We start from the raw sequence: 27996 nt of genomic DNA on the forward strand, positions 1-27996 counted from the left end.
GAAACTTCCAGTTCTGCTGGTTCCCATGATGCTGGTATACAGGAGACTTCATGCTGTCAATACAGCACCCCTCACCAGCACTACATTCAGTTAATTTTAATTAACATTTAGCCTCGGGAAGATTATGAGATGTGTATTGAATGCATCAGGTCATTTGAACCAGCCAGTAAAAAAGCACAACCCCTGGAAAAAAACAACCCACATGCTATATGGCAGACCTTTAACCAGTATGCTCTTGGATAACAACCTCCTGCAGCTGTCATTACTGCATGTTAATAGCGGTGAGATCAGAGCTAGATGTTCATAGGATGGAAGAAAATCTATCAGGGAGCGGTGGGCCAGGTAGCAAAATGGCGGGTTGTCAGGGAAAAGAATAGAAAGACAAAGAACCTAGCTCCTCAAATATGTGATGAGTAAAGTTCTGTTCGTAATCCTGTTTGAAATGTCTTGGGATGCTTGAATGATAGTGATTGCTTGCATGGGTTACAAGCAGCACGGTGTGGAGTACTGGCAGGTGCAGTTATTTTGTACTTATATGAATTCATAATTCATACTAATGTACTTATAGATTTCAGTTCTCTCTTTCCTTAGTGGTTAATAGGTGAGGTGCTTCTACTACCCCTTGGAGCAGAGCCAGACCTTACTACCCTCCCAAGGGAAGCCAATCTACTCCTCCCACCCTCCCAGCTCCTTTGGAATGGGACTGTCAGGGCTAGTCATCAGGGACAATGCATATTTGAGCTGGCACACTGAGGAAAATCTGAATGCTTTTGCTCACCGCTCCAGAGCTCATGCAGCTTCTCACCTGGGAGACAAACATCCGCAGTAGTTGGGAATCAAGCTACTGTCAGGCTCATCCAGAAGATGCCATCCAGGGAATCTAGCTGCTGTCTGCCTCTCCCTGACGATACCTGGTACTAGATAAATGTACACAAATAATAAGTTACTAAACCATGAGCCTGTTGCCTTACAGCCATTCTAATGGCAGTGGAGCTGGGTACGCCAGCCAGCCCTAAAAAGCACCTTCAGACCCTGTATTGCAACTCGCACTCCCAGTCTTGAGACCACTAGTGGTAGCTACAGTTGAAGGCAGGAAATGAAAGGGTGTTATGGTTGAGACAGGGGAAGCGTAGTGTATATAGTGTTTAAAGCACTGAAGTAGGATCTGAGTGTCCAGCCTTGCCTCTGCCACAGACTCCTTGTGTGGTCCTCCAGCCTCAGTGCTCAGTTTACCTGTGTCTAACGTAGGAATAATGAAACATTCCTCCAAAGGGGACTGTGAGGCTTTAATGAATTAATGTTTAATGTGCTTTGAAATCCTCAGATGGAAGGGACTGGAAAAGCTGCTCCTGTTGTCATAAATAAGATAATCCGATCAAATTAGGTTGTGTTGCAGCCCACAAACCAGACTGCAGTTACTCTAACGCACAGTTTATCCACTAATATTTTTGTTTTCATCCTGACCATGACGGGCCTTTTCCTCTGCTCACACCCAGTCCTGCCTTCAATGTCACGGAGCAAAGAGACTGCTATTCCCAGCCAGGCCGACTCTAGGACTATTTTAACAGTGGCAGTGGGCTAGTTTACATGTAAATTACCTTATCAGCTACTGGTTGATTTCTAGCAGCTCAAACAGGATCTGTAGCTAGAGTACAGCCATGTAATAACTAGTCAGAAAGGAAGCATCCCTTAACCCCAATGTTCTTGGAACACTGAATACAATGCAATTGGTTTAGGGTACATATTGTAATCATTGGGCATATAGAAGAACCTTTCTGCCTACAGTCCAGACCAGAACCTCCTGGCCGTTAGACTTTCCAATAGAGCTGTCAAAACATTGTCCCAGTTTTTCATTGAAAAAGTTCAAAATTTGAGAATTTTTTTTGAACATTCTTCCCTTTTTGGACTAGTTCCACTTTCCAATAATTCTGGGAAAGACATCAACTATGTAGCCAGTTCACTTAAGATACTCAGCTCAGCAGCAGCTGGTCAGCTGAACAAGGTAAATTCTATCATCTGTTTCTTGGCTCGGGCTTTGTCAGAACCCAGTGGGCTGAGCAAAGTGAGCTCCTACACTTAAACAAAAAATGCCATTGAGTTATCTGCCCAGTGCCACCCCCCCCCCCCCCAGTTCTAAGCCTCTACCAGCCAGCACTGAGCCCAAAAGCTCTCTCTAGACTTTTCTTAGGGTCTTGCTCAGCAATGCTTCTTCCAGTTGTGGCTGGAGTTTCCTTGCTGCCTTCTCAGTAGTCTCTACTTCTCTTTCCTGCTTATTCACATCATGCCCCCCTCCCACACACACACACACTCTACTACTATTACCACCAAAACAATACCTAGCCGCACCCCTCTTTTACATAGTTCACCTTACTGAGTGGTCTCCCATGCCCCTTTGTTTTGAGCAGTGAGCTTGCTTCACTGGGGTGAAGAATGCTCTTGTTTCATAAAGGAGCTCTAGGATTCCTTACAGCTACTTAAATGATGGGTGGTGGTTCTATCTATCAGCTGCAATGATGTTTTCACACAACCCCAACAATACTTGAAATGTGGTTGGAAAAGCGACCCTTCAAAAACTTGCCCCTTCTTTCTCCACAGATCTGGAACTTTCACCAAAGTGCTGGCAACCCTGTCTCCCCTGCCAAAAAAATCAGTTTTTGCTGCTTTTAATGGCTCCAGTGCCCTCACCATTCTGGTGCAATGAACTAGATGGAATCTGTGCTTGCCCATTGCATCAGCAAAGTGATTAGCTTAGTTCCAGTCAGGAGGCTAACTTCTACCCTCAGTTTCACCGGAGAGAGGAAACAATTGTGCTTGCACAGGTGTATTGCAGAGCGGGGCCTACGGAAAGAACTGCTTGATGCTCACATCCCAGGTTGAGTGTGCCAGGCTGGGGGGGAAGGGGAAGTCTTTAATACAAGTTGGGGCTGGAAGTCACAGAGAGAGACAAGAAAGACCCAACTGCAGCGGGTCAGTTGTGAGGTTGCGGCTCGGAGCAGAGCTTCATCGGCAAGATGGAGGGACCTGTGGGACTCCAGTGTCACAGTTCTAGCATGGCACCAGCTAAGTGGCCTTAACAACAGGACAAACCCCAGACTTAGGGGTAAGTCCCCTCCTGGGCCAGTCCCTCTCCTTACCCTGCCTAGGAGAAGTATAAAACAGGTTGGCCTGAAAGGGATGGAGACACTTTAACTGTTTGCCAGAAGCTGGGAATGGGCGATGGGGTGGATCACTTGGTGGTCACCTGTTCTGTTCATTCCCTCTGGCGTTGGCCACTGTCAGAAGACAGGACACGGGGCTAGATGGGCCTTTGCTCTGACCCAGTCTGGCGGCTCTCTCAGGGCTCTCTTCAGACAGCGGCCTTGGCAGTTTCCAGCAGCACTTGACTGGTTTCACGGGATCGAGAAGAGGCGTTTTCTCAGCGGGGGAAATATGTGCCGGGATCAGGGCTGGAGGTGGGAGAGGGGCTGCACGCCCCCTTACCCGGCCCCCTCTCCTCCCGGCCCGGTCTGCCAGGGCGCCTCCCCCGCCCCCCAGTTGGCTGTGGGGGGGTGTCCGAGACACCCCCACCGGCCGCTTCTGTGCAGCCCCCGCGGAGCGAAGGGAAGAGGCAGCCCCAGCGAGGCAGCAGAGCCCGGGGTGAAGGGGGGAGCAGAGGGACCCTCCCCGCCGCGGGCGAGGTGACTCGGGAAGGTGGTACCAGGCAGGGATATGCAAATCGCCCTCGCCCCCCCGCCTCCGGCTCGCCCGGCTGCTGCCTTCCTCGGGCTCGCGTGGTGCGGGAGCGGGTCCGGGCTGCGGCTGCGGGGCTGGAGGCGGCGGCTGAGCGGCGGGGAAGAGACCCAAGCGCCGGTAAGTTTCTCCTTCCCCAGCCCCCGGGCTGCCCTCCCCGGGCGTCCTGGGAACTTTCTCCGGCCGGATCCCTCCCGAAATCCCCACTCCCGTCTCTGGCTCCTCCGGCCAGGGCAGGGGGCGGAGGTGCAGCGCTCACACCCAGGAAATCCAGGCAGAGCCGGCTCCCGGCTCGGCCCCTCTGATGGGAGACACTGGCACGGCCCCGGGGTTGGATTCTGTTCCAGAGCGCAGAGCCCGGGCATCCAGCCGGTCCTTTCCGCGCAGCGAGCTGGGCAGGCGGCATTTTCAACGCTGCGCTGGGCGCAGGGTCAGAGCCCGGGCATCCAGCCGGTCCTTTCCGCGCAGCGAGCTGGGCAGGCGGCATTTTCAGCGCTGCGCTGGGCGCAGGCAGGGTGGCGGTAGCGGGTAGAGGAACTTGCCATTGGCTGCGCCTCGGAACGCGTTTCCCTTACTCCGGAGCCCCGGGGGTCCTCCTCCCGCTGTCAGTCACCGCCCGTGGTTGGGGGTCCGTTTGTCTTTCTCCACCTGACCAGGGCAATAAGCGTGTGAAGGCTTCAGGGGCTGAGCTCGTTTGCAATGTAGATGCATTCCAGGCTGGGGCTGGGGCTGCCACCACCTTTCTTCTGAGCGGCTGTTCTGCCCCGGCTACAGCAGCATTGTTCTGCGAGGGGGCTGGGGGCCCGATCAGGCCCCACCGTGCTAGGGGCTGTACAGGCACAGAGCCAATAGATCAGTAGTTCTCTCAAGTTTTGTACCAGTGACCCTTTTCACACAGCAAGCCTCTGAGTGTGACACCCCCCCTTATAAATTAAAAACACTTTAACCCCATTATAAATGCTGGAGGCAAAGCGGGATTTGGGGTGGAGGCTGACAGCTCACAACTCCCCATGTCATAACCTCGTGACCCCCTGAGGGATCCCGACCCCCAGTTTGAGACCCCCTGCAACAGATGCTCACTGCCCCAAGAAGCTTCCAGTCTGAGCACAGGGTAACAGACAGAGTGGGGCAGCTCTAGGTAACTGCCAGATTGTCTCTTGCCGTAACGGGCACAGGCTCCTCTGCCCAGGGCTGCCGAAAGCGGGTTCGGGCCCCGGTGAAAACATTTTTTCGGGCTCCCCCAGCAAGGGCAGACCAGCTAAACAGGGCCGGGGAAGCCAGGCCCCCGGCCCCCTTCCGGACGGCCGGGCCCTGGTAATTTGTACCAGCTCCCTCCCCCCCCCCCCCCCCGTCGGCCCTGCCTCTGCCTGTGAAACAGGAATTCCCGCAATATTCTGATATTTAGTCACATTCCTGTTAAGGTGGGTAAGGTCATATCTTTAATTGGATCAGCTTCTGTTGGTGAAAGAGACGAGCTTCCAAGCCACATGGAGTAAAGCTGTTACCTCACCCGCCTGGTCTCTCTAATACCCTGGGACCGACACGGCTACAGCACTGCAAACACTAGTGGGAAGAGGCATTTTGGCTACACGGGAAATGCGCAGTCACAGATTCTGATATACTTGCTCACCCTGAGTAGTGTCACACTGGGGGCGTAGCTCCATTGATTCCAAAGGGCCTGAGGACCTGCCTACCTAAGACCGTGTCTACACTCGGGAGCTGACGTCCCCTTGCGTAGATGCAGCGTGCACCAACAGAAGCAGTATTTTGCCAGGGGGAGGGACGCATCCCAGGAAGAACTCTTTTGCCCACATAGCTGCGTCTACACTGGGGGAGGAGGGTTGTTGGCATAACGATGTCAGCCGGGGGCGTGGTTTGTTCACAGCCATGTCCCCAACGTGGCTATCCCAGTGTAACTTGGACGTGTATAGAACAGAGGTGGCCAAACTGCGGCTCACAAGCCACATGTGGCTCTTTTACGGTTAAAGTGCAGCTTGCCCAGCCCCCCATGCCCCTCCCATTCTCCATCTACCAGACTGGGGCGGGGGGAGCTCAGGGCTTCTGCCCTGTGGCAGGGTGCCGGGGCTCGGGGCTTCAGCAGGAGCAGGGCTGATGCCCCGAGCCCCAGCAGGGACGCTTGGCTCTCTAACTTCTGAAGATTATCGTATGCAACTCAGAGGGTCACTAAGTTTGGGCACCAAGCCTGTGAGGCCACCTCTGCTCATTGTCATTTGCTGCCACCGTTGCAGTCAGCAGAGGAGCCTGAGCGGGAGCCCCACTAGGATGAGAGAGGGGGGGTGGCTGGCAGACAGGCTCCATCAGGTCCCCAGACCTTTGGAACTCCCTTCCTCCTTAGGTCTGAACCAGCCCTTTAAAGAGGCAGCGTGGTCTGGTGGTTATGGAGCTTGGGTGGGACTCAGGAGACCCAGCTTCAGTCTCTTGCTTGTCTACACTTACAGCGCTGCAGCTGCACAGCCGTAGCGCTTAGGAAAGACGCTACCAACGTGAGGTTAATTCACCTCTCTGGAAGGTGGTAGCCATGGCGAGGGGAGAAGCCCTCCTGCCGACCTAGCACTGTCTACACTGGGTGTTCGGTCGGTCTAACTGCATCGCTCAGGGGTGCGGGTTTTCCACACCCCGAAGTGACAACATAAGTGTGGAGTGTAGACCAGGGCTAAGTCCTTTAGTCTCTCCATATCCCAGTTCCCCAGGTGTAAATTGTGGACAACAGTCCTGGCCTGCCTCCAGGGCTGATCCGGAGGTGCTCTGGGGATGGGGGCTGCTTTAGCTGCTTAGCCTGAGTTAACCTCCACAGCTGGCCTCTCCCCAATTGCCAGTGAGGAGATGGGTGATAAGCAGAGGTAGCCCATCCTGGGGGATTGCATTACATCTTGTTGCTGGGTTTGAGTTGATCTGGGGTAACCAGGGCTTAAATTCTCATAGAGTATTTTCCAGAGCCGCCCCCCCCCACCCATACCCTCCCCCATTCGGCGCTCTGGGCTTCAGCAGTGGGGCACCAGGGCTCGGGGCTTCAGCCCCATGGAGTGGGGAGTGCCGGGGCTCCTACCCTGTGGGTTTGAAAATATTTCCCGGAGCTCTGCTCCGGACAGGTCCAGCTGAATTTAAGCTCTGGAGGTAACAGAGAGGTTGATTGGTGTGTTTTTAAAAGAGAATCCAGGGCAGGCAGAGTGGTGGATGGGGGTGTCTCTGTTGCAGGGAAGCAGAAATCCAGTGACACACATACGCAGTGTAAGTATCTGGCATTTGGGTAACCCGAAACGAACTGCATGCTTCCTCTGCTGAGGGAAGAAACATTTCACTAGACGTGCCAGGGCGAGGGCAGGGCAGAATCACAACTGACTCAGCACTTTCCAATCTCGCGGTACCCAGCCTCCAGTCTAGCACATGTCTTGTTGCCAGACAGCTCTCTCCTAATCAGCAAGCCACAAACTGGTTTATCAGTGACGTGAATCCTAACAAGACGAGGACAACATGTGGCTTGGGTTGGCAGGATCTCTGGCTTTGAAAGGTTAGAGGGAACAGGCAATGCACAGTCTGTCCCAGCAGCTGGAGGGAGATGGAGGACAAGATGGTGTAAATGGGAATAACGCTACTGAGGTTACTTCCGTTTACAACAGCTGAGGCTTTTGCCCTGTCACTTCCAGTGTTATCCTATGATCCCTAAGGCTTGGTCTCCACTTAAAACGGACATCAACACAGCTGTTTTGGTTAGGGGTGTGATTGCTTTTTACTGATAAGCTATGCCAGTACAAGCTCTAGTATAGACACACTTTTATACCAGCATATGGCGGCTTTTCCCAGCATAGCTTATGTCCCTTGGGGAACAGGTATGAGCGATTCCATCAGAAGCACTTTTATGCCTATATAAACTGCATCTCCACTGGGAGGGTTTGCAGGTGTAGCTATGCCTGCAAAACTTTTTGAGTGTAGACAAAATCAAAGAGAGCAGCAAATAAATATTTCAGTAATGTGCAGTTGGGAATACGCCTCGCAAATACAAAATGGAGTGTATTTCAACCTTGTGTTGGCATACAGCAATACACTTCCTAGCATTTCTTGCCACCTTCTGTCCAAATTCGTTGTGTGGTGCTACTCTACACTGGGAAACAGCTGCCATATTCCCCCCAGAGCTGGCTGCATTTCAGTGTTGAACAATTTCTGTTTAAGTGCTTTGACAGCTCTTGTGATGAAAGGCATTATAGAAAAACATGAGACTTGTACTGTTAATGCATCATCCCGTCACACAATGTCGATAAATACACAGACAAGCTGTTTAGAAGGGGCCAGTGCCATAGCTTAGCAAGAACATCCGTCTCCTGGCAAGAAAAAAAATCCAGCCTTGTTTAGCAAGATGTTCCTGAAGGGTCACACATTTCATAGTTTCTGTAGGCTTGAACGCATTGCACACACCAAGGGCTTCTTGTCTTCTTTAAGCCCCGCCCCCGCCCCAGCAGCTTTCTCACTCTCACATCCTCCTGTGTTAAAGGAACTCCCTGCAACCCTCCTACAGCCTTCCTCATTCCTGGGACTCTGAGTGCCCCTTTTCCGCACTGCCAAGGGCTCTGTGTTTCCCCCACCCCCCATTCCTCACTCCACCACATGGCGGGGGCTCCGTGTGTCTCCCATTCCCCTTGCAACTGCTCCTGTTTTAACCTACCTATGTCTAGAGGGTCGCACATTTCATTGCTTCTGATGTCCAAGCTTGAATCCCCCCATGTGTGCCCTGCCCGACGCACACACTTCATTTAAGTTGTTTCTTTTCTGTCTGTCTCAGAGATGTCCGGGGGTCCCCATTTCAAGTGCCATTGGGAGGATGGGCAGAGCGCAAATGAGGATGTTGCCATGCTGGAGGGTGTTAATTACTCCCATCAAAGAGGTCTTTGATCTATAGACAATTCCAGCTGACGGGTGTCCTAACCAGATGCCATAGGGCTTGGTGCGTCCCCTGCTCCTCACTTCAGGCTTTATGATTTTCCCTCAAATCAATTGAATTCTGCCCACTGATGCCTCGAATATTCCTTGATGTTTTGAAATTGATCGAATGCGGCATTTAAAAGTTACCGTCGGAGAAATGCCCTCACGTTGCGCATAGGCCTCGCTTCACTAAGGCCTGGTCTACCCTTAAAAATTAAGTGTAGCCACTTAGCTACATCCCCCAGGGCTGTGAAAATGTTTTGCCCTGAGCATTGTAGTTAGGTCGATTGAACCCTCAGTGAAGACACAGCTAGGAATTCTTCCATCAACCTGGATACCGCCCCTCGGAGAGGTGGATGAACTACACTGATGGATGGAACCATCGATGTTGGAAGCGTCTCCAGTATGGTGCTACAGCGGCGTGGGTTCAGCACCGTAGCTGTGCCACTAGCAGCGATAGCAAAGCAGGTTTGGGGGTATTGTTTTGTCTTGTGCTTGTCTGAGCAGCGAAGCACGTGGATTTTGGTAAAGTATTAAAGAAGGGAAATCAATGGTGTCTCAGCGTGGAACACGAGAGCCGTCAAACATACCAGCTTTTCCATGTGTTCCATTGGCATTGCCTTGCGCAGGATACAATCTACAGATGCCTTCCAAGCTGTGCCATGGGCTAGCCAGAGTGCCACTTGAATTCTCTGAGGCACGGCACACAGCAGCCATTTCTAAGGCCAGAAAATCTGGCTGCATATAAAGTGAAATTAATATTTTACTACCTGTTGTTACCGAATGGCAGCCCTGAGGTGCTGAGCAGAAGTTAATGATTAAATGCAATACTGTGTTAGCTGAATGTACTGTTAACACGGCTACTGACAAGGACTTCAGTAGAGCTACTTCTGATTTCCTGAGATCAGAATCAGGCTCCTTTGATAAATATGATCATAGCCAACAGAGATGGAAAGTTGCTGCTAGGTCACTGAGTCAATGCACCGCAAAGACTGGATGCATCCAACGAAGTGGGTATTCAGCCACGAAAGCTCATGCTTCAAAACGTCTGTTAGTCTATAAGGTGCCACAGGACTCTTTGCTGCTTTTAAAGACTGGACGTCATCCCGCGGTGGGGGATGAACTGGATATTAGACTAGGAGGTGGTAGCAAGAGGGAGTTCCAACAGGAGTACAGCTGGAACAGGGAATGTTTATGCACAGAGAAATGGGCAGTGTGTCCTGAGTTCCCTGTGCAGCTAGTAAAGATATCTGTTTTTTGGCAAGCATTTTCCTTCCAGCCCAACCTCTTCTGCTGCCAGACACCAAAGCAGCCTGATCCTGATCCTGTAAATCAGGAGTAGCTCGGCTGAAGTCAGTGAACTTGAGCTGGTGTAAACCTGGTGCAGCTGAGATCAGAATCAGGCCCAGGAGCTATTCCTCCAACTGCAGTCTCTCTCTTTCCCCCACCCTATGCTATATACCTCTTCCATGCTACCCCCATGCTCTAAACTACCTCCACCTCATTGGCCACAAGTGACGCCTCCAAGCCACTTCCTTTACCTCCCTCCTTAAAAATCCTGCTTTGCTCGTATCTCGCTGCCCGTGCTGCTCCCCCTGCCCCCCCAGTACCACCCACTCCCACACTCACACCTTAATTCTTTGCATTGCACCTGGCTAAGGCCCTGAGCTTGCACTGAGCTCTGGGCAAGCAGATCCATGCACTCTATGTAAAGCCCCATTGAAATTAATGGGGCTCCATGTCATTCTGGGGTGTACGAACAGGAGTGTGGTATGTAAGACCCCCAGAGATAATTGTTCAGCTCTACTCGGCATTGGGGAGGCCTCAGCTGAAGTCCTGTGTCCAGTTTTGGGCACTGCACTTTATGAAAGAGGTGGACAAATTGGAGAGAGTCCAGAGGAGAGCGATGAGTATAAGAGATTTAGAAAACATGAGCTATGGGGAAAGGTTGAAAGACCGGTGTATATTTAGTCTAGAGAAGAGAAGGTGGGGAGGAGATCTGATAACAGTCTTAAAATATGTAAAAGGTTTTATAAAGAGGGTGGTGATCAATTGTTCTCCATGTCCACGGAGTGTAGGACAAGGAGTAATTGGATTAATTTGCAGCACGGGAGATTTAGGTTAGATATCAGGAAAAACCTAACTCTAAGGGTAGTTAAGCACTGGAACAGGCTTCCAAGGGAGGTTGTGGAATCCCCATCACTGGAGGTTTTTAAGAACAGGTTAGACAAACGCCTGTCAGGAATGGTCTAGGTTTACTTGGTCCCGCCTCAGAACAGAGGGCAGGACTTAGTGACTTCTTTAGGTCCCTTCCAATCCTAAATTTCTCTGATTCTTTGGGCACAAGGGTCTGCCCCGTTGAGCTCCAAATGAGAGGCTTGTATTGCAATCAGTCAGTGGGGGGTATGCACCTATAACCTAGGCAGAATGTGGTTCTTTAGACTATGAACTCCATGGGTGCAAAGTCTTCCTCTTGGAGAAGAGTCTGAACCAAAACCCCAGACCCAAACTTTGTAGCTGTGGGCCCGGCTTTATTTCCTGTGTGTCAGATTCCTCTGATTGTGGTCTCATCATCTGTTTCTCTGGAAGCAATTGGGACACCAGAATACAGTGCTGGACTCGGCCGGATCACATAACAGGAAGAGGGGAGTGGCAAAGTTCTCACTAACCATGATTCAATGGCGATGCAAAAGCATATGTGCAAATTGATCCACACTCAAATAGCCTATGTTTGAAAGTTTCCCCAAGTTTAAATGTTCTTCTTTAAACTAAACAACAAAAATTGAGTCATCAGGTGCCATGACATCAGTTAGTGGTTTTTCTGTCATGAATACCACTGCTTCCTGTTGTTTCCCAGTTCGACACTGTACATGTGTGTATATATACACACAGCTAGACAGAGCCACCTTAGAGAACCTTTCAAATGCAAAACTAGAGAAACCTACCAGTGCAGCTTCCTGTCTGGGCGCTTTCTGAAATGTTCATCTCTTTGCAGCAGTCGTGAAGCAGAGGAGCAGATCCAGAGCGCTGTGCGTTTAATTTATGAGCCACTCCACGCTAAAAGGATGAAAACATGGGACTTAAGTTCTCCTGCCTGAAAGGTAAGAATGCACTTCAGCCCTTGCATGTCTGTGTGGCCTGTAGCACGCTCACCACTTGCTGTGTTGGGCAGAGTCAGAGTCCTGGTTCCTCAAGGGTTTTTTCCACTGGGCTAGAAAAATCTCCAGCAACCTCAAAATATTTAGCAGAGTGTAATTTACCTGGGAGCCACTATGGCTCAGAATCCACACTTGGGAATGTTCTGGGGACATCTCCTTTAAGCTGGATAGGGCTGTTGGTAGCAATGTACAATTTGTAGCCATGCTGAGCATCTATTGCCTCTCTCAGGTTCCACAACGCTGCCCCTTCTCCAAGGCAGAACTCCCATGACACAGGATCTGATCCTCTGTCTTTTCCATCTCTCCCTTCAGAGAAGAGGCAAGGTCTTGTGCTTAAGGCACTGAACTGAGAGGGAGGCGATGTGGGTTCTTTCCAGCTATGCTACCGACTCAGCCAAGTTAACCCATGCCTCAGTTTCCCATCTGTAAAATGGGAATAATGCTCCTACTCTAGCCTGTTTAGATTGTGAGTTCTTCGAGGCAGGGCCTGTCTCTTACTAAGTTCTAGTACAGCACCTAGCACAATGAGACGCCAATCTCAGCTGGAGCTCCCAGGTGCTACTGAAACATCAGTAATAACAATCAGCTCATGTCATCATCCAAAGGGGGCAGGGCAGTTCTGTAGAGATAACAGGCCTTATGAAGAACAAGAAAACATTCTCCTAGTCTCCTTCCCCCAAGAAGATTGAATGCTGGGTACAGCTACATGCTGGCAAACATGGTCTCCATAATTCAGGGTCAGTTACAACCATCCCACGCAAAGAATCTCTGTGTGGATCTGATGTGTAATTGCCCTGTGCCTCAGTTTCCTACAGCAAAATTGTTTCCTAGCTCAATAGCCCCAAGCCTGCCTCCTTCACACAGAGCCAGGCCACTCCTGGCTGCAAACTGAGCAGCAAGGAGGTTCAGCCAGAGCTGCCCTCGGAGCCATTTCCCTCCAGAGCTGTGTCTGCCTCTTTCTGTGGTGAGCAATGATTATTGTACTCAGCATTTTCCCAGTGGGAGGGAGGGCACCCTGTGAAGTGGGTGAGTGTTGCTCTCAGTTTAGAGGCAGGGGAAGCTGAGGCAGAGACCTTCACTACGTGCATGGGGAGTCAGTGGCCACATGGGGATTAGAACCCAGAATTTCCTAGGACCCAGCCCTGTGTTCAGACCACCTGGGCAGTGGTACGTCCCACACAGGCAAGACTGCCTGGGAGGGAAAGATACCAGAGCTGAATAGTGCAGGAGGGCAATGCTGCCAGCTCTTGGGGTTTGATCCTGAGTCTCGCGCTATTTGGTGTTTTTGCTAAGAGTCCTGTGATTAGGGAAGGGTCTCAGCTTTCAATATAGACAAAAATAGTAAGTTTGAGCTCTCTGGGGGCAAGGGAGTGTCTTTTTGTCTGGGTTTGTGCAGCACCTGACACAATGGCACCTGGGCCATTACTAGGGCTCCTTGGAGCTACCGCAACACAAATAATAAATAACAATTTTCACCTTCCTGGCTTGAAAATGTGACCTGGGAATGTTCAGAGCCCAGTTCACCTTCCCCCAGCCCCCCAGCAGATTACTTTAAAATCTCATAATATTTAAGCCAATCTCGTGATTTGAGGGGGTGAGGGGGGAGGGCTGCCTCGTGATTTTTTGGCCACTCCGGGTTGGTGATGCAGGAACTGGCCAGCTGTGACTATGGGCAGAGGCATGGGCCTTTGCTATGGGCAGCAGATGCCTGGTGTTTGTAAAGCTGGCACAAAGGTGGGTTTTATGGCTGCAATAACCCGGGGGTGTTGGAGGCTGAAGGAAAGCTGGAGGCCGTTAGTGATTTATGTTTATGACTTGCTAAAACCACAGCTGGCAAGAGCCCGCAGTGCTTGTCGCATGTCCCGGGGAACTGGCAGCCAGGCTGAGAGGCCAGGGACTGATGCACAGGCTGGCTCGGAGCCCCCCTTTGTCAGCCAACAGGACGGTGGGTTTAATGGGGAAGGGGATGTGGAGCTCCCGCGGCTGTGGTGGGATATATCGCTGGCAAGGCTGTGGCACACACACTTCTGCTTTTGCAGACAAATCCACCCAGGAGGAGGAACTCAGCCTGTGGCTGCAGACGGCCCCTCCCCATGGCTTCCAAGGAAAGGTGGTGACTCACTGCTCCCCTGGGGGATGGAAAGGGCCAGGGAGATCGGCCCCAGCCAGCTCCACACTGCAGCTGGGGTGGGACTGTTCCCTACAGGAAAGGCTTTAATTTGCCAAGTCAGGGGCGGCTCCAGGCCGCAGCACGCCAAGCGCGTGCTTGGGGCGGCAAGCCGCGGGGGGCGCTCTGCCGGTCGCCGCGGGGGCAGCAGGCAGGCTGCCTTCGGCAGCTTGCCTGCGGAGGGTCCGCTGGTCCCGCGGCTTCGGAGGACCTCCCGCAGGCAGCCTGCCTGCCGTGCTTGGGGCGGCAAAATGCCTAGAGCCAAGTGATTCCACCCCTTCCCCTGGAACATTGTTCCCCGTTGGACTGATCTCGCTGCCAGAGCATCTGCCCACCTGGTCGACTTCCCGCTGATCCTCCTCAGACCCCCCTGTGCAGCCCCTGCCCCGGCTGGGCGTCTGTATAAACGGGGGCTCTTTGTGAAGGGGCAATGCGCCTTGTCCAGAGTTTGAACCCAGGGCCTGTGGCACCCCTCAGCTGCGCCCCTCGACTGATGAGCTTTGTGACAAAACCGAGGGGAGGGGAGCCAACACCCACACTTTGTCCACCAGGTGGCCGAGTCTGCCGAGGGCTCCTCTCGCCAGCTCCCAGTTCCCACATGGAACGTGGGGATGAGGGTTTGTTCAGACAGCTCCTCAGAGACGGCCACAATGAACCCCAGGCCAGCGGGAGGAACCATCTCTCGGGAGCCCCAGAGAGGCAGGGAGCTTGGCTGCTAGGGGTGGGAGACGCACACCTCTCAGAGGGACTGTGCTGGCAGTGCTCATGGGCTCAGAGGGAGCACCCGTCCAGCCCTGCTTGGGTCAGAGATGGTCACCAAGACGCAGAGCCTGAGTTGGGGAGGCCTCTCTCCCCACTGTCTCTGAATGAATAGCTGCATGGGGGCTACTCTGGGGAAGCTTGTTTGCAAAGCAGCAGCGAGTGCTCTAATGCACTCCGCCGTCTCAGTGGGCGAGTGCTGAATATTGCATCACCCATTAGCTTTTACGGCTGCTAGGCCGAGGGACATGCCCAGTGCCAGGGAATGCTGTCAGCGCTAATGCAGAGCTCGAGGGCTGAGCCCTGGAAAGCCGCTGCCTCGGGGTCCCAGGAGGGCTCCGTGCACAGCTAGCGTGTGCCAGTTCCCTCGGGCAGAAGCTCTGGGGAATGGGGCTTGAAAACTATCTCCCAGGAAGAAGCAGGGAAAAGCTGCCCCATGCGACACTGAACATACGGGTGATTTATCCCATCTTTGGAGCCAATGCAGGTAAACAAGGTGTTTTGTCAAGCTGCCGGCAAACAGCACGGCCATACCACATGATCCAGCTCCCTGCAGCCAGCCTCATACCTGCCCCCATGCTACGTAACCCAGCATGGCCTCTGCCCCCGGAACAGCTAGTCCTCAACCCAGCGAATGTTTAATGTACAAATGGTGCCGAGCCACAAAGCCCAGATGCGGACTCAGAGCCGGATCTAAACCTTCCCAGAGTTTGAGGGGTTCCCATATGGTTTTCTAGATCAGGCCGGTTATAGAGCTGGACCCCTAGGTCCCACAGCTTGGATCTGGAGTCAGACGTCCCCATTCTCACCATAATGAGACGAGCTACTTTAAACGGAATGGGCAATGGAGCCTGTTCCACCCAGCGCTGTCCAACGCAAAGCGGCAGGCCCCGGGCCAGAGGCACGTCCGCTTTGCTGGTGGGAAACCCTCTAATGTTTGCTCATGAGACAAGAACCCTGAGGAGACCTCCCCCCCATTCCCCACAGTAGCGTCTCACCCACCACCACGGTAGCTCAGAGTCCTTGGGAAGGTGGGATCCAGGTCTGGAGTGGATCTTTGCAGTTGGGTCCCAGGGATGGGCCAAACCAGATTCCCAGCTCCAACTGCCCCCTGTTCGGATCGATCAGTGATGGGGGGCCATGAAAGATCGCAGTATCTGAGCACCTCGCAATCTTGACAGCTGGGGAACCGAGGCACAGAAGAGGCTCTGTGGCTTGCCCAAGGTCATGCAGGAAGTATGTGGCACAGCCGGGACCTGAACCCAGGTCTCCCAAGAGCTGGCTCTGAACTCAGACGGTTCCTCTGGTTTAAATAGGCACATGGTGGTCTCTGATGAGCACAGTTCCCCGTTTGCGCTTCTAGTTTAGCTTTCACCTTGGGTGGCTTTTGGTTTGGGCCCAGCTGGAAGGTGCTGCCATGGCGACCCTGGAGGCAGACGCCCTCCTCTCCTTCAGAGAGGCCCTGATCCAAAGCCCATGGAAAGACTCCCAAGGACTTCAGAAGGCTTCAGATAAGGCCTATGATGAGAATAGCGACCTACGAAGCTCCTCCATGCAACATACCACCATCCCTCCCTGAGGGAATGAGATCCAGGGGGTGGGACAGGAGCGCTCTGGCTCCCCCAGTTCTTGTTCTTTCTACTGAGACACTCAGTGAAATGTCTGTTGTGCCCATGGCTTTTGCAGGGTGAACACTTGCCCCATAAGCGCCTGGCCCAAGTCCACGAAAGCCAAAGAGCCAGCAGATGGTAGCTACGTCTGGTACCCACAGGCCTGTACTGGAGTCCCAATGGCAGCCTTGCCTCACAGCCGACTCCGTAAGCCCCAGTGCCCCGCTGCTCACCCCTGCCATTCTGTAATGTGAGCGCCACAAGGTTTCAAAGCCCTGGGCCAGAGTCCTGTTAGCCCTAGGTCATCCTTGGAAAAGTGTCTTGGTTTTCCTCTTGCATCCAATGTGCACGTATAGGGAGCAGCATAAGGGGTCCTTTAAAAACAGTCCCCGTGTGCTACTGGTAGCACACTAAGCTGTGCATTAAAGCCCCTCCGACAGCTCATAGCTGGGCATCTCCCACACAGCCCGTGACACGGCTGGAGCCTCGTTTTTTATACCCATCGGGACACATCCACTAAACCCAAAGGCTCAGGCTGGGGACTTACTGTGGGCATCATGTGACCTGAGAAGGTGCATCGACGGCCCAGAGAGTACCCTGGTACATCCACGCAGCCAGGTCCTGTGCAGCATCCTTGCCATGGGGCCCTGCATCCGGCCTGATGGCTAGTCCCTGGCTGCCCTTTTACAGCCGGGGAGACGGCTATTGAAAGGGTGGATGTGCTTGGTGCACAGGTCCCTCTTTGCCTGGGTTCCTTTAAAATCAGCCTGGGAAAAGCAGAAGTGAAACCAGCTCACGCCCTGAAAGGGAAGCTTCCTGCTGCAGGCTGGTGTGTGAGCGGCTGGCCTAGAAGAACCCAGTGCACGTGCCAAGGCAGCGCAGCGGGTAGGGGCATTTGAATCTCAAAAGCCATTGGCTCAGGGTTTGGTGCTGGGCACCAGATTCTGGTCTCCTGGACACCACTGTCAATCCAGGGTAACTTCGCCAGTGCTGGAGGGGCTCTGAGTTTACCTGGGTGTAACTAGAATTGGAACCCGGTCCTTCAAGTTACAGGGGGATCTTGGGCAGAGATGTGGTAGGGTGGGGCTCAGGAGTGAATGAACCAAGGAGATGTTTAGAGTGCTCCCAAAGGGTATTCGTTCCAATCTTGCAAGGGGCTGGGCTCCTAACCACCCACTGGCTTCCCTAGGAGTTCAGGATGCTCAGCAGTTCACAGGCTTGGGGTCCTACATAGAAGCTATGGGATGAAACCAATTTAGGTGGAAGCCAGAAGAACATGTGCAACTAGCCGAGCTCGATAAGGCCATGGGACAGCCTCAGGCAGGGGGGGATGGAAACCCCATTGCTTTGAGTAGTTTAAAGTGGGACTGGACATAGCACTGGCAGGACCAACCCTCCCTGGGCAGAGCTGGGCATGGTGCCCAATAGATCTTCCATCTCTAGGCTGATCCTGCAGTGGCATCCATCTGTCTGCCGAGCAGCCCTCTCGGTCACTGGCTGTGGCCATTTGTGTTTCCTGGGCGTTTTGCAGCTCTGGGGCAGAGGCAGTGACAGGAAGTGTGCGCCCAGAGCCAGTCAACCCAATGCCACAGCCTGAGCAGTAAATAGCTTGAGCTGCAGGTCAGCGCCTCAGAGACTGACGGTCAGCAAGATCTGCCTTTAATGCAGCTTCTCTCAGCTCAAGGGGGAAGGAGGGCAAGTAATTAAAGAGGGACAGCTGCTGCTTCAGGCATTTCTTGTCTGAAAAGCCTGGGGGAAATCGCGATGGATCCAGAGCACGCACTCACTCCTTGATTCCCATCGGGAGCCGCTCCCGGCGGAATTTCCACCTCCCTTTTGCAAACCCTGGGAGAAGCTGCCCCCATGTTCAGCGAACCATGGACACCGAAGACCCATTGGAACATCTAGCCCACCTCCTCCAGTTCAGCACTGGCATCTTCTAGTGCATTGTCTGGTCTACACGGAAATGTCTCCACTGGTGGGACTTCCGCCATCTCCCTGGGAGACTGTTCCAGTCTAACAGATCGCACGGTTAGTTGTTTTCCCAGACAGTCACACCAATCTCTTTCGCCCGTAGCTTCTCCAGCTCCTAGTACAAATGCTCTGCTCTGCCCTGCTAGTGGGGGGCAGGTTCTGCACCCATTGATGTTGGTGCCAAAATGCCTGTTGACTTCAGCAGGAGCAGAATTGGATGTTACTGCTTTTGGCAATTCTCCCAGCTTTCACGATTACAACTGTGTCTGCAGGCGCCCGGGTCGGAGACCAGACCGCGCATGTTCTCACTCACAGACCTATAGGCAATCCGCTGAGGCAGCAAAGATTTCTCTCTCCTGATAACTGCTATCTGCGGTTACCTCCACCCACCATGCTCCAGTATCTCACTTCTGAGATAAACCCTGAGTAACAGAAAACTCCATGATGTGGGTAGAGAGACCTTAGCAGCTCTTCCCACGGATACCAGGGGGCTGTATGGTCGGCCTGTGTGAGTTCTGCTTTGCTGTGTTTATTGTGACTCAGGAAGTGAGGTGTTTGGTGCGTACAGTGGAAAGACTTGGGTTTGATCTCTTTTTTTTATCGCTGCTGGGTTATTTACAGCGAGGAGCAGGGTGAGGGGAGCCGCTTTATGCTGCTAGAACGACATGGGCATGACCTAGCTAACCTGTGCAGTGATGCCATTGTAGATGACAGGAGTATTTAGTAACTGCCAGGGTTTGGCCTTGAAAGAGCCATCGCTGGGCTGAGAATTCAACCATCCCCATCAATCTGGGGACCAGCAGCAGAAGCTGCTCCTTGCAGGGAGTAAACCCAAAAAAGCAAACACGCCTCTGAGCAGGCACCGTCCACCTGAATACGAGGACAAACTCCCACACGTGCAAAACCACATGCGCGGACACACCTGAACGAAGACCCAAACAGGCACACATGACTGAGTGTGTACACAAACATGCAAACATGTATTGACACACATGTGATCATCCTTGGTGGGGCAGCAGTACTTAAAGGCCACAAGCAAGGCTCAGGGCCCATGGTGCCAAATGCTGTACATACATGATGACATGCACCAGCACACTCCAAACACATACATGACCGCCCAGAAAACCCCTCATAGAAACTGGAATAAAAATTACACTGGCCGTGGCTTTTCTTACTGAGGGTGCTGTGAGTATTTAGGAAAATGCTCTAAAAGTTGTGTTGTCAAATCCATCCCAGACCTGTAACCACAACTGTTCCGTTGACAAACTCAGCCTGTGTGTTTAGCTAAGGGCAGCAGTAAATACCGAATCATCAATTACCTGAAATACAGAGCGTAACTGCAGGGCTTTCAGCTACTTAGCAGGAAAGGTCCCTCTCTCTCTGGACACGGCTAATGTAAGAGCTTTCCCTGGTCCTTGGAGAAAAGTTTTCCAAAAATGTCTTTAATATTTATGATGGCAAAAGAGCTGCTTTTGCTGCTGCTGATTTAATAGCCCCTCAGTGTGCGCCTGCCTGAAGATTTATTTTCTGGTCCATTTAACCCTCTCTTGTGGGGCAGATGCCCTGCCCTCACCTCCTCTGCATAGGTTTCCTCTGGCTTACTGCATGTAGCCTTTGTTGTGGATTTCACCCACTGTCTGTCTATTTGTATAGCATGGTGGTGTCTAAGCACACGTCTCACTATTGTCAGTAGTGGTGAATATTTATAGCCCATCATGGTGCTGGGTGCTGTACAGACTCGGAAAAGAGATGATCCCGCCCCCATAAGGGTTCACCTTTCTAAAGACGCAGGCAGGCACAGAGTAGATAATAGATGAGCAAATGAACCTGGTGAAGAACTGGCTCTGCACTGATGGGTTTTAGCCACCCCACCCCCTGCAAGGCAGGGAAGTGCTATCCCCATTATACGACTGGGGAGCTGGTTAGTCAGTGGCAGTGCTGAGAACTGTACTCAGATCTCCTAGGTCCCAGGCTACTGCCCTATCCACTAGACCATCCTCCCCTCTGCTGGCCCATGAGATCCACTGGTCCCAGAAGACGTTAGCTGATCCTTTTCATGCTGTTAGCCACCTCTCTCCATAAGGACACCCTAGCCGCATAAACCAGACCAGCAAGGGTCCCATGCCGCCTCCGTAGCTGGAGTCACTGGGTTGACGCCATCCCTTAGTGTGCGCCCCTTCTGCCCGGAATAGCAGGTACTTGCTGTGGGGCCCTCACCCATGGACAGGCAGTGAGTGGAAGCCGCTCTAACATTAATGACTCAACTGACACCGCTCCCTGCCTGGTTCCACGTAAGCCCAACAGCAAACAATATGCCAGCTAGTAAACACAGCCCGCTCCCCTCCCACCCTCTCGTTTTCCCTCAGACGAGCTTTCAGGCAAAACAAAATCCGTCTCTTGCGTAAGACGGGGCTTTAGCCTTAATTAAAAAGAGATTAAAAATATCAGTGTCTGCCTTCCTGCTTCAGGAGGGCTGAAATCGGTTTGTCTCGCGCTCTCCCTCCCTCCCCCCTCCCACCGGCAAAGCAGTGCTTTTCCCTTAATTCAAAAAAAAAGATGAAGCATATCTGGACTCAGGGCAGGGGGTGCCCCAGGGTGAGCTGGCTCTTTAAGAGGGCGAGGGCTGGGACTCACCTGTGCCAGGCTTGGCCCACCTCCACAGGTAAGGGGGAGGATAGCTTGGGGTCATGTGACAGGGAGGAGCATGTGACTGGAAGGGTCGCTCCCTAACTGGGCAAAGGGCCTGGGACATCAGTTCAGACAGCTGGTATTTGGGGCTGGAGCCTGCTGGGAAGAGGCTGGGTGAGAACTCTCCAGATCAGGGACCTGCTGCGTGGGAAGTCCTTATAAAGGACTGTGAGCCTGGAGGGAGGGATGGGAGGGGAAACTGAGGCAGCAGCCGGGCCCAAAGCCTGCTATGGTTACAATGATTTTGCTAACAGACTCTTCCCGCCGGGGGGTGAGGCAGCCGCTCAAGGGGACGCAGGCAGGTGTTGCTCCTCAGGATGCCGTGTTGGAAGTGGTGGGATTCCAATGAGAGCAGGGCTAGGCCCACGCTAGATGTCTTGAGTTTGCCTTCTTGATAGCTATAAAGAGCAAGGCTTTGCTCTGGCCTTGTCTGCATTCGAAACCTGCCCCACTTAGCTCCGCCTAGCCACAGTGCTGCACGCGCCTAATCCAGGCACTTACACTAGTTTCAGGCATACTTACATAGCTACGTCAGGGCTTTGCACAAGTGTGAGGAGCTTGGTTTTTAGTTGCACTGGGGCAGGCCTGCGTCTGCCTGCTTCCTGATCCCTCAGCTCTTCCCCGACCTGTCTGCCCCCAACCCCTTTTCTCACAGCCGCTCCTAAGCAGCTGGGTTCGCTTTGAACGGCTGGAGCCAGGCTTCTCGAGGGGGGCTAAAGTGAGGTGAAGCGAGTCTGCTGCACCCTGCAATTCAGTGCTCCTATCTCCGGCCTCTTCCTGGTTCAGGGAGCCCACCTGGGGCTCAATCCCTATCAAACCACCATAATTTCCCTGCCCCAGTCCTTGCCGATGGGTCCCTCCACCTCTTTGCCTCATGTCCCCTGACATCACTTGCTCTTGGTTCCCTCCCCAAACCCATGGGCCTTCTTTCCCAGGCCCTTCTGCCTTCCAGGTGCTCATCCCTGGACTAGCACTCCCCTTCGGGCTGCCTTCCAAGTGCCCAGCACCCTCAAGTCAGAGGTGTCCTCTGTTAAAAACATCCCTAGGAACGAGGGCCATTCATTGATCAAACGCTTGTAGAGGAAAAAGGTATCGTCACGTGTGTGTCTTCAAAACCTGTGCACTGCTTGCACAAGGAGAAAAAGAACCGGTGTGATGCTATAGCAGCTCCTTCTGCTGCCTCCCCTCATAACGGCATATTACAAATGAAACCGCCACCGATCCCAGTGGCCTAGTGCAGGGCGAACAACAGTCTCTTTTCTCTAAACCACCCTGCTGGAGCCCAGGACTTATTGGCTGCTGTCTGTGCGGGAGCAGCCAGTGAGGGGCTTCTTTCCACAGCACCCTCTCTGGCCATGCAAGGAGCCACATGGGTGGGCTCTGATAAGAATTCTGTCCAGTTGCCCTTTGGCTGGAATTTAGAATGATGCCAACTTAGCAAAGCAAAATCCCCTTTGCCTGCTGGGTAAGGATGAGTTAAAGTTTGGGGGGAGAGGGAAGTACTGGAAGGAGGGGCTTTAGTTACTGATCCTTCCCTGCCCCCCCCCACCCCAAAAGACAATTTACAATATACCATTTTGTAAACTGTTTCCATCGGATGCAGCCCCCTTCCCCAGCTCTCCGACTCCTGGCCCCCTGGCTTATTCTCAGCATCAGGCTGACTTATTCGCCTTGATTGAACAGCCTGCAACACGCAGCTTTTTAAATACTCTGTGTAGGTCAGTCCAGCAATCAAACTGGTTGGGAAAAGCCTTAATTACACATCTCCTGATCATGAGCCTATGTAAACTGAATCACCATCCACCCACGCAGGGGTGTGTGCACAATCCACTTCTGCCCAGTAGAGGGCACTCTTGAGACGTCTTTGGCTGCAAATCTGGTTGTGTTGCAAACTGCTGACATGTCCTTTATAAATCACTTTGCTTCTGCTCCATCCTCTCCGTGCCATGTTACCAGGAGCAGGGCTTTTTTCCGGGGTTGGAATCTGATGATAGGTCACTTTTACGGTGACGGAGGAGTTCAGCGTGGCGCCGTGAGGAGCATTTGGGCTGGGGATGGGTGCACAGCAGAGCCTGAAGGACTCAAGTGGGGATCAATCTTATAGACAGCAGGCCTGCTGGCATCCTGGGGAGTGCAGCATGTGCTGCCTCACCTGTAGCATGGGACAGACACAACGTGGTCCCTGGATACTTGGGGGACAGGCACAAGGGACTGATCCTCAACGCCGTCAGGAAACAGCAGGTTCACTGCGCTCCACTGCTAGCCCAGAGCAGGGCAATGAAAATTATCAGGGGCTTCCGTATGAGAGAGGCTGAAAGACCAGAGACTGCTTAGTTTGGGGAGGAGATGGATTAGCGGGGATCCGATTGAGGTATCTAAAATTTTGGCCAGTCCCGTCACAGTCAGTCGAGTGCTTCTATGTATCCTCCTTTCTAAGACAAGGACAAGGAGAGCAGTCAGATAAAGTAATACACAACCTGTGGAACTCACTGCTGCAGGATAACACTGAAGCCAAGAGTCCAAGGGGATTAATAAAGGATTGGGCATTTATTTCAACAATAAGATGATCAGAAGTGATTAGAGCCAGATTCCAGAAGACTTCCAGCTTTGGGAGGTCTGGCCTGGCGTTTAGCTCCCGTTCGTGCGACTTAAACTCCCGGTGGCCAATTCTTAATGTTGTTCTGTGTCCTCACAGAGAACTAAATGTTAATAAAAATACTTTGCACTTTCCTGGCACCTTTGCCTGGAGGATTTCAAAGGGCTTTTCAGACACTAATGAATAATGATTAGAGAAAAGGCCAGATAGGGTGACACTTGTGCAAACTCATTGATGTGTCAAGTGTTGCAGAGATGGGGTGGAGTGCAGCGGGGCAGTTGTGGGTAGGTTTGACCAAATTTAGAAGCCACATAGAATTGATGAGCTGTACACTGAAAACCAAACTCACCTTCCCCAGGGGCTTGTTCCATTATTTCCTGGCAAAATATGTCTGGGCTTCTGTGAGGCTTTTCCACTTGTGCCTTGGGTCACTTACAGTGGTTCTCACAACTGGACCTAAACAGAACAGAAACACAAATAAGGGGCTTTGCAAGTTCTTGTCTTTTGTTGTTGTTTGTTTCTTTTGCTTTTTTGGTTGCATTTTTATTTATTTATTTATTTCGAGACCTGCTAGCCAGTAAGTTTGCTAAGGAGCTGGGAGGCACTGAACAGTGATAACAAACATACACATATCACTTTTCACAGCTGACTTACTCAGCCCCAGCAAGTGGGGGGACAGATTAAGCCCTGGATGGGGAAGTGGGCGGGGAGGCAGCGAAGGACAGGAGCCATGGGGGAATGGATGGGGTGCTGAGGGAGGCGGCGGGGCCAGCAGCGATGTCGAGGGTAGTAAGCGTGGGGCCAGCACCCGAAGCTGGAGCCTACCCCCCACATGCCCAGAGCCCCCTGCCCCACAGCTGGGGGCCCCAGCCTGCCGCCCCAGGGCAGACGCTGGAAGTCCGAGCCCCACTGTCCCCAGGAAGGTGGGGAACTCACACCAGCTGCCTGCTCCTCTGGCATTTGTGTCTCCACCAGGGAGCAGGGCCCAACCCCTGCTGGCAGCCCCTGGGGAGGAGCTGCTACTTCCCACCCCCAATCACCACCCGGGAGCGTATGGCCCTGTTGGCCGCATTTGAGAAATGCTGCTTTAGAAGCTGGTCATCTTAATCCAATGGGGAGTGCACTGGATTGGGAGCCAGGAGATCTGGATTCTATTCCCAGCTCTGTCCCTGCCTTGCTGGGTGACCTTGGGCATCTGGGCCTCTGGTTCCTGTCCCCGCTTTGTCTCGTGTATGTAAAACGTTCAGGGCAGGGGCTCTGGGTGTGGGGTGGGATGCTCAGCCCAGTGGGGTCCTGCTGTCAGATGGGCCCTTGGTACTACTGTGTTACAAATCAGTTAGGGCAGGAATTACTCTCAAAGGCGAATCGGGGTGGTGAGCGCGGGGCGGGCTTGGCTTCCAACAGAGAGCGGCTGCTGTGCTTTGTTTTCAGAAACATCCCTGGCAAAACAGTCACTTGCATTACGAGATGGGGAGGGAGAGTTTCCGCAAACTCCCCCGGGCCTCTGCTCCCTCCCCCTCACCAGGAGTGGACCCATCCCTAGCGCAAGGCTTAATTAAAGAAGGGATGGGGGCATTGAAGCCTGGTCTACACGGGGCGTTTGTACCAGGGGGGTGACTTTCTTTTACCGAGCTGGTTAGACTGGCACAACCCCCTAGCATGGACCCAGTTAGACCAGTACAAAGGTGCCTTCCCATGCAGGGCTAGCCAGGGGCGGCTCTAGACATTTTGCCGCCCCAAGCACGGCGGCATGCCGCGGGGGGCGCTCTGCCGGGCGCCGGGAGGGCAGCAGGCGGCTCCGGTGGACCTCCCGCAGGCGTGCCTGCGGAGGGTCCGCACAGCTTTGGTGGACCTCCCACAGGCACGCCTGCCGGAGGTCCACCGGAGCCGCCTGCCGCCCTCCTGGAGACCGGCAGAGCGCCCCCCGCGGCGTGCCGCCCCAAGCACGCGCTTGGCGTGCTGGGGCCTGGAGCCGCCCCGGGGATAGCTATGCCACTGTATGCACCTCTGGCTGCGTTTGTACAGCCCCTAGCACAGCTGTGGGTGGGATCATCTATGATGGAGGCCTCTATGTGTTACTGCAGTGCAAAGAAATAACGTTAATTGGATCTCCTGCGAGGAAGGGCCCTAGACGTGCAGAGGATCAGGAAATTCTCCATCGTCTCCTGTCCCTGCCCAGCCCTGCCCCTCCCCCCCCCCAGTTCATCTCCCAGCGAGCTGGGCTCCCCCAGATGGCCCTGACTCTCTCTCTCTTTCTCATCTTGCTCTCTCAGGCTTTAAATCATGTGTGAGCAGCGGGAGCAGCCAGACACCCGTGGTGAACAGCAAACACCTGAGAGTCCCGGCCATTATCATCACACCTCCTACCCCCACGGGCATGACGCTGTCCAGAGACGCCAGGCGGCCAGGTGAAGATCCGCCGCACAACTGCTGAGCCAGATGCTGTGAGACTAGGAGCAGCGCAGAGCGCGAGGCGAGGGCCAGAGAGCGCATGAAAGAGCCGGCGCTGGTTCGCAGGCCCCGTGAACAGCTTGCAAGGGAACCCATCTGTGCCGTGTGTTTCCCCCGTTCCTCCCCCTCCCTTTAACCGGGTTTATTAAAGATTTATTAATGGATCTGCATACACCTCACTACTGGGCCTGTCACACTGTTCCGAACTCCAGCAAGCTGTGGCATGTTAAGTAATTAGCCAGGCAGCTCCTCTCTGGGAGCGATGGAGCAGCCTGACGGCTGGGGCGGGGGAGACGGCTGCAATGCTGCGGCGCAGTGATTTGGAGGTGGCTTTTCCAGCGGAGGCCCAGACTGCAGCCTCCCCTTGGCCATTTACATCACCATAAAAGGGCTTGGCTGGGGCCGAAGCTAAATCAAGGGGCAGGCGGAAGGAGCATTCTCTGCCCTGGTCACCAAGATCCTTTCCACGGCTCCGGGTTGTTCTCATGGAGCCTCCATGCCCTCAGTGAGGGAGTGGGATATGTGTCGCGTCCCGCCCTGATGGAAGCCGAGCGGCCCAAGTTTTGGCTGGGCTCGCCACCCCGCAAACTGGCTGGCAGGGTGGAATGGTTCCGCTTCGAGTGCCAGAGTGCAGCGGGGAAGACGCTGAACATTTTTAGCAGCAGGCAACCACTGTGCTGCAACCCATAGGCAAGGCTGGTGGCTCCCGAGCTAGGAAAGGAGCATGAGCCAGGATGGAAGGGCCAGATCACCGCCATTGGCTCAGAGAGGCCGGGTGCCAGCCCTCTCCTGGTGGCCGGGAGATGAACACTACAGTGCTTGACATGGCGACATCTGACCAGAGCGCCGTGTTCACGGGAAGGACCAGGCAAACCTGACCTCGGCCCCAGCCGTCACCTGAACGTGGGTTGTCCCAGGACTTCAGCTGCATAGACCCAGCGACAACGGGAGTGTCACAATGTTTTTTGTACCAAGTTCATGCTCTGGCATTTCTGATGTACCAAACGCAGGTGGCCAAAGGTGGGGGAATCCCAGCTAGGTTCACAGTGGGGTCAGGAGGTTTGGATCTATTTGAGGAGGGGCAGATGCAAGCCTCTGATGGGAATACAAGCCTGCCATCAGTTTCAGTGTGTGGCAAACTTGCTTCCTTGACCACTTCTTTCAGCATGACCTGAGCATGTGCCCTGCTGCTCTGTGGGGATAGATACCAGTAGACCAAGGAAGAGCCCATCTGAGCTTCACAGAGTGGGGGAAGGAGGGAGCTGCTTTGTGTAGAGGTTACCTAGAGGATTTGGGCTACTGGGACTCTCCCCATCTGCATCTGCTGGCCCAGGCAGCACGTTCTTTGCTGCTGGAAGTGGCTAGATTGGGATGCTGCCGACTGCGGTTTGTGCCTGGAGTGATCTCCCACAACTCCCTGGCAGGCCAGCCTGATCCAGGATCTCTGAGGGGCGGGGGCATGGACTCCCTCCCCTCCCAGCAGAGAGAGCAAGGCATGGAGAGTCCCAGTGCAGCTGGGCAGCCCTTCGCAGCTGGCTTGGGCGCTGATGACGCATGCGTATCCTTCGCCCTTTCCTCGCCAGCACATGGGCATGCAGTGTGGGGAGGGGAGCAGACGTGCAGAACTGTGAGCTACCGTGGCAGAGTCGCTGTGCGATACAGCGAGAACAACCTGAGAATGCCCCATCCTGACAAAGGGACTGAATGCACCAAGGGGCAGAGTCTGCTGCCTCTAGGGGTAGGGGCTTCTATCCCAGTCTATGCCACCAATGCAGGCTCGTCTCATGCACTTGTGGGATCCTAACCATGTCATGAGGGTGAATGGGCATGTTTTAACGTGGACTGTCTTGGCACTATTTTAAAAAGGGCTAGAAGTGATTTATAAGGACTTGCTGTTTTGTTACAAATAAAGATCTCTTTGCCTGACGG

The 27996-nt window shown here is 53.4% G+C and overlaps 1 long non-coding RNA gene across 1 annotated transcript; it reads left to right on the top strand.

Moving 5' to 3' along the window:
* Window positions 1-3736: 3736 nt before the first annotated feature.
* LOC123349096 lies at window positions 3737-27984 on the top strand. Its single transcript, XR_006573369.1, has 3 exons — window positions 3737-3849; window positions 11660-11765; window positions 25890-27984. It is a non-coding gene; the product is annotated as an uncharacterized LOC123349096 (long non-coding RNA).
* Window positions 27985-27996: the final 12 nt, after the last annotated feature.

The sequence above is a fragment of the Mauremys mutica genome, chromosome 14 (genome assembly GCF_020497125.1).
Source record: "Mauremys mutica isolate MM-2020 ecotype Southern chromosome 14, ASM2049712v1, whole genome shotgun sequence".
NCBI classification, from domain to species: Eukaryota; Metazoa; Chordata; order Testudines; family Geoemydidae; genus Mauremys; species Mauremys mutica.